The 7,103-nt window shown below is 44.2% G+C and overlaps 1 non-coding gene across 1 annotated transcript; it reads left to right on the top strand.

The window, feature by feature from the left end:
• The first annotated feature begins 6,528 nt into the window (after positions 1–6,528).
• Positions 6,529–6,659, top strand: LOC139001481 (U6atac minor spliceosomal RNA). Its single transcript, XR_011470048.1, has one exon. It is a non-coding gene; the product is annotated as a U6atac minor spliceosomal RNA (small nuclear RNA).
• Positions 6,660–7,103: the final 444 nt, after the last annotated feature.

Raw genomic sequence — 7,103 nt, 5'->3', positions numbered from 1 at the left:
AGAGAAACATCGATCAGCTGCCTCCTGCACCCCCTACTAGGGATGTGCCTGCAACCAAGGTACATGCCTTTGACTGGAATCGAACCCAGGACCCTTCAGTCTGTAGGCCGACGCTCTATCCACTGAGCCAAACCAGTCAGGGCAATAATGATTTTTATTGATATGCACATCTCTGGATCTGACCTGACTCAGCCCATTGCACTGGGTGGGACTTAGAATAATCTGAAAGGAGTTCTGTGTGGGGAGCTGATAGGTCATGATATTACTTTAGACATTTCTTCTGACTTTTTTGTGAAAATCTTAATAAAGGCTCATAACATTCATGAAAAAGGCAGTTTTCTCTGATTTCCAGAGATAGCAAACAAGTCCCACAGAGGTGAAAGTTTTCTCTTGCATCACATAAGAATTCTGGGGCTGTGGTGAAGGTTAGAATTTGACATGTCTACTTCCTAGTTTTTAAATCTTGCTAGAGAACATGCTCCCTCCCTTTAGGCCAATAAGTCATATTAACCCAGGTATTGATGTTGCTATTTCAATCTAATCATAAAGGTCACTTTCAGTAATGATAAAAGGACACATTTGCATATATCAATCGCAGTCCATTGTCCTGTGAACACTGCCATGAGCTGAACAAAGGCTTCTTCCCTCAGCATAGTCACAGAAGACGTCAGAATTCTTATCTGTCTCAATGGTCCTGAATATATGGCCCATGTCACAGTATAAAAATATAAGCCAGCTCAGGACAAGTTTGTGTTACTGTAAATGCCACGGGAAGGGTGTGTGTGTGCGCGCATGTGTGTGTTTCATCAAAGCCATTACTATAAATAATCATTTTCCCATATGTTCCTCTCTAATTCCTCATTTTAAAAGGGGAGGGGAAAGAGGATGACTCGTGTTGGCAGAAATGTGTGGAATAAAGTGCAAATGTACATAGTAATTTTTATGAATTACAAGGTTTGATTCGGTTTTGCTTTTTAGCAGCTTCTCACTGTTGACAGAAAACAACTCCTGACAGATGAGCAGATAAACGTCACTGAAAGACACCAGGAGCTTCTGTGTCTGTTCAGCTTTAGCTGTGATGAATGGAAGCGTCTGATCCTTCCTCCGAAGCCTGGGACCACTGGACACTGAATGCATTCATCTTCCCTTCAAGCTTTCCTCACTCAGCATCTTTTCTGACACCTATTTCCTACCAGTCTCCAGGCCTTATGCTAACCTTCAGATTTGGGAAAGAACTGAATTGGCTGCTGCCACTGGAAACTTTTCTCCATGAAGGCTTTTTATATGGTTTTGGCAGGCACATATATGCCAGCAGAGAGAGAAATCCCCCTGGCGAGAGAAAATAAAACCTTAACATAACTGTAATGGCCTGAGTGGTGTTTTACATGCTATGCTTGCTCAAGATTTATGTTAAAATCAACCCTGCAAAAGAGGTTTGTAAAAAGCCTTCCAAGCTATCAAAATTTAAATAGGTAACCAGCCTGGTACAAACTGGCATCTTCCAGCAGTCAAAGGCCTCGCGGGCCTGGTCTAATTTCAACAAATAATTTTTCATTTACTTTATAAATATCTGAGTCCTCTTATCCATCTCTCTCCTCATTCCTCTCCTCTCCCCATGGGAATTGATACCAATTAATCTAAAGTCATTGAAATTAATATTTTAATTTGGAGACCACATTTGGAAATGCTCTGTCTTCGTCCTAAGGCTCCTCCCCTCAGACATTGCTGCCAGGCCTGAATGTTTTTGATAATCACTCCTGCATCACTAATTGCTGATGGTTTCTTCCTGAGTTAGCTAGATGTCACTTCTCCATGCACACCTGCTCCCCAGAGCAGCTCACCACTGCCAAGGCAGTTCTGCCTCAGGGGGAGGGTTAGGTCTCTTAAATGCAGCTTTTTCTGCTCCTACCTCCACTATCCAGGACTTATTGCACTCTGGAAAGAGGAAATACCTTTGCATCTGCATAACTAAGCAATATTTATATCTCCCTTACTTGGCTAATTGATTTACCTGGGAACTTGCATTTTTCAATCACTGAAGAAAAATTACTTTCCACACATGAAGCTCCTTCGTGTGGTTTAGAATACACTTAACTAGAATGAGAACTATATCTCTAATAATAAGCTGGTCTAACAACAAATCAGGAATTTTTTCCTTCTTTTTAATATATTCATCATGGAGAGGCCACCTGCTTCCAAGAAGGAGCTGAGGCAGTGGAACAAGATAGAAGCTTATGAGTTTTCATGCTGACACAGTACCTCAGCTGCCCAGTAAGTGACAAAGGGCTACAAGCTACGGAGGGAAAATGCAAAGGGCAGAATTCAGTAACCATTTGTAAGAAGGAAGGATGTTAGCCAGCTGTTTTCCATTCTGAGTGAGAACAGAGAGAAAGAAGCTGAGGTGGTGATTTGAAGAGAGAAGACGGGCTTATCAGGAAACATGGGTCCAGGCCCTGGCTGGTTTGGCTCAGTGGATGGAGCGTCAGCCTGAGGACTGGGAGGTCCCAGGTTCGATTCTGGTCAAGGGCATGTACCTTGGTTGCGGGCACATCCTCAGTGGAAGGTGTGCAGGAGGCAGCTGATCGATATTTCTCTCTCATCGATGTTTCTAACTCTCTATCCCTCTCCCTTTCTCTCTGTAAAAAGTCAATAAAAAAAATATTTTTTTTTAAAAAAGGAAACATGGGTCCAGGTCTGAGGCTGTACCACCTCCTTTGGGAGCCTCACCAGAGACTAACCAGTCCCCATCAGAAGGACTAGATGAGGCGGCTCCAGACCCAGGGTTCTGTGCAGGAACTCTGAATGCCTTGTGGGCTGGTACCCTCTTGAATTTATTTGAATTTATAGTGCTTTATATTTGCTCTAACAGCATATAAACAAAAAAGTGATGGTGATGACCATCAAAATAAGAGAACCACCAGGTTCTCCTGGCTGACAGGTCTGCATTCCTCACCCACACCAGCTGGATGCTGTTTCCAACCATCTGAAAAGCAATAAAGCCCACATTGCCTAAGGGGGATCCTCACAGAATATTCTGCACATGGGACCCTCTAGTGAGGATTTCCCAGTATAAGAGGTGAAGATGGTTATTTCCTGAAAATATGGTAGGTTCCAAGAGGAAGCCTGTGACCTTTGAGAAGAGATTAAAAATGGAGTGGGGCAGAGGACACCATTTAAGTTCCCAGTTGGAATGACCCCTGCCCCAGCCCCTGTGCCTAGTCACCAGTGTCTCGCCCCACTTCCAACAAGCAGAACTTTGTACGGGTCCTCCCCTTGAGCGCCTGGTGACCTGCTACAGAGAATAGTCTTGGGTGGTCATACACATACTTTTACAAGGTGCCTACTGAAAGTCACATTTCCAGCTATCTAGGACCTCCTAAGTGTACAGTAAATTCTAAATCACTTTGCCAATGTTAATTTTTCTTATCTGATGGATAACTAGTATGGTTAAATAAAACTACTGTAGACGTGTTCCACAATAGCTTTGCCTTCTTTGGTAATGGGGCTGGAAAGAGAGAGAGCCATCCCATTGGAAGACCATGTATCATCAGAAACAGACTTAGGGTATCAGCAAACATCCTGGGGAAACAGACTTGGGGAATGGAGACCAGGTCGGCTGCTAAAGTTGTGGAAGATTTCAGGGGGCGGGGGGGGGGGGGGGGGGGGTGGAACAGTTTCTAGGAGCCCAGAAAGCTGGTGCTGGTTAGCACAAACATTGAAGATGGCTTCTGGGCTGGCTCAGTCTCCCTGCCCTTTGCCTCAAATGGTTATCAGAATCTTTTCCTAAAATACTAACTTCATCATGTTACTTCCCTGTTAAAAATAAATACATGAGTCTGCCCCCACCTTTCCTCCAGCCCCTTGTTTGTAACAAAGAATTCAATCCCCTCCACTAAGCATTCTAGAGCTTCGCCCAATTGGCATGCACCCCTCAGATAACTGCTGCAGTTCTCACCAGGGACCCTCTGCTCTAACCAGGGCCAGACTAGACCCACCTTTCAGTTTTGTGAGCAGAAACTCTGTGACCAGGAATGCCTTTCCCCTAGCTCTCTCTCTGTCCAGTTATATTTGCTCCCCCACGGCTCTGCCTGAGTGTCCCACTCACATTCCCCCTTCCCTGGAGCCATTCTGCCATGGGAACCTCAGAACCCAGCCAAAGTGCCTGCACATGCTGACTGTCTAATAAACACTTTTTAAATGAGGAAATGGCTTCGATGGGCAGAGAAAGTAAAGTCAGAACTAATGCCCACTCCATGTTGCATCTCCTAGTCTGGGGCTGGATGTCTCACTGGCTTTCTTGCAAATGAAAGCAAGACACCCCTGGGAGGAAGATGTATACAAATGCATTCTTTAAAGGATGTCTTCTGAGTCATGTTTTGATGAAGGATGTGTCCTGTCAATTAGAAACATATTAAAGTCTAAAGATTATTTTGTTCATTCTTTCACTCAACAAATAATCTTTACTTGTGGAGAGCGGCTACAGCGTTTGGACAGGTTCAGGCCTCAGACTGACTTGTGGCAAAGCCACATACAAGTCCCAGCTTGGAAGGCAAAGCCCTCCCAGCACAATTATAACCAAAAGGCTATGGTTGTAAGCTTGACCTTATAGTCCGACCCTGCAGTCCTAGGTAGCTAAGGGATGTGGGCTGCAAGGGGTGCAGCAAGTGCTGCCTAAACAAAGCTTGATAGAGTTCAGAGAATGGCAACAATAGGAAAAAAGCAGATTTGAAATTCACAAGAACATTGTAAACATCTTGCCCTTGTTTTGCTTTGTGTGATCTGACTATAAAAGAAAACTTCAGCTTATAGGCAGGGTCACTGTTTCCTCATCCAGGCCCAGTGATCCACCTGGTCCCAACTGTATTCTCTTGTCTGTCTTCTTTAATCCTTCACCGCCCCTCCTCAAATTCACCCCTGGCCGTGCTGGACGCAGTTCATTTACTCTGTGGTAAACACTGGGTAAACTTCCCACTCTTCACTCTTGCACTGAACTTTGAGTTGAAAGAGGGCCAGGGGGAAAAACACAACAAACACAGAATGGGTAGATGTGCATAGGATACTGTGAGTGTTAGAGCTAGGACCCCTGTTCAACCTTAAGAAGGGCAGAGAGCTCCCATAGGAAAGCTGATCACTTGAGGGAGCAGCGTGAGAGAGCAACTGTAGTCAGCTAAATTGTATGACTGGAGCAGGAGGGGGCCACTGGAGGGTGGGCTTAAAAAGTTTGGGTAACCCACTAGAATGACTAAAATTAAAAGACGGACGATACCAGATGTTAGTGAGGATGTGGAACAACTGGAATCCTCAAATGCTAGTAAAAGGAACATAAAATAGTACAGCCATTGTAGAAAATAGCTTGAAGGATTGTTATAAAGCTGAACACACATTTAGCATGCAATGAAGCAACCCTGCTCCTAAGAATCTACCTGAGATATATGCATACACACATTCACACAAAGACATGTACACAAATGTTCCTAGCAGCTGCATTCAGTATAGGGAAACACTGGAAATAACCCAAATGCCCATCAACTGGTGAATGGATAAACTAATTGTGATATGTCCACCCAATGGAATGCTAGTCAACTGTTAAAAAGAACAAACTTCTGATACCCAAAACATTATGGATAAATATAAAAAGCATTATGATAACTGAAAAGAAGCCAGACATAAAAGACTACATTCTCTATGGTTCCTTTTATATAAAACTAGAGGCCCGGTAGGGTCTGTCGGCATGGCCTGTGGGGATTGGGCCAAAACTGGCAGTCCAACGCTGCCTGCCACTCCTGCCTGACGCTCCTGCTCATCCTAGCCCTGCTGCATCTGCCACTCCTGCCTCTCCACTGTGGTCTCTGTTTGGAACCCAACTGTCAGCTGAGCGGTGTTCCCACTGTGGGAGCACACTGACCACCCCAGGGCAGCTTCTATGTTGAGCGTCTGGCCCCTGGTGGCCAGTGCACCTCATAGCTACCAGCCAGTCGGCCAGTTGCTTAGGCTTTTATATATATAGAATCCTTTTTAAGGGCAAAACTAGAGTGACATGAAGCAGATAGATCGTTTCTATGGACAGAGATATGGGAAGGGGGCCGAATCAAAGAGACAAGAGGAAATTGTCTTATATCCTAATTGTAGTGGTGGTGGCTCCATGGAAAAACACACTTGTTAAGTTCATTGAAATGTATGTGTAACATCGGCGAATTTTATTGTATGTAAGTGATACCTCCATGAAGCTGAAAGAAAGGGAGAGAGAGAAAGAGAGAAAAGAAGAGGAGAGGAGAGGAGAGGAGAGGAGAGGAGAGGAGAGGAGAAGAGAAGAGAAGAGAAGAGAAGAGAAGAGAAGAGAAGAGAAGAGAAGAGAAGGAAGCGTGTGTGTCATGCTAAAAGGATGAACTTTATCTGGAAGGCTCAGGAAGTCAATGGGAATCAGCCTAAGCAGGGAAGTGACAGATGGGATTTGTGCCTTAGGAAGATGCTTTGACAACAACAGGGAGGATGGCTCACAACCAGGACTATAATGTCCAGCCCTAGACCTAGCTGTCTGAAGGAGACAAATTTGGCAGTCCCCTTGATTAGGAAGAAAGTACTCCCCATGGCTTCTAAGCCCACACACACCACATAAGTCATGGCTCCCACCTTGTGCTTTTTAAATGAGGTCTAAATGTTAACAGTGATTATTTCTACGTGGTAAGTCACAGATAATGTGCTTTCTCAATAATGTTTTGTGTTTCCAAATTATAATAAACATGCTTTACTTTTATAATCAGAAAACTTCTCTATCTTTTAAGCAAAAGTATTATTTATAAAAATTAAGCTAGCATCTAATTTCAAAAGAATTTTGGGAAATAGGACTAGCCCCTGCACTCGGCATCTAGAGAACATGGCTCTGGAACATCACTCCTAAGTCGTCTATGATGGCACCACTGAGCAGCACCTACCATACTGGTGGCAGCCTTGTACCCATCAGGCAACTTCCCCATGTGTTGTTTGAGCCTGCTGGTCCTCAGCTAACATGCTGGTCCTTTATATACTGGAGGTTTGACAACTATAGTAGCATGGGGAATGGGTAGTGAGAGTAAAATCAGAGATAGAGCAAAGATCCAAAAAAC

Source organism: Myotis yumanensis, unplaced genomic scaffold (genome assembly GCF_028538775.1).
Source record: "Myotis yumanensis isolate MYYU_CA2020_CCGP unplaced genomic scaffold, mMyoYum1.0.hap1 SCAF_1, whole genome shotgun sequence".
NCBI classification, from domain to species: Eukaryota; Metazoa; Chordata; class Mammalia; order Chiroptera; family Vespertilionidae; genus Myotis; species Myotis yumanensis.
The sequence above is the reverse complement of the archived record's forward strand: the minus strand, read 5'-3'. Positions and strand labels throughout refer to the sequence as shown.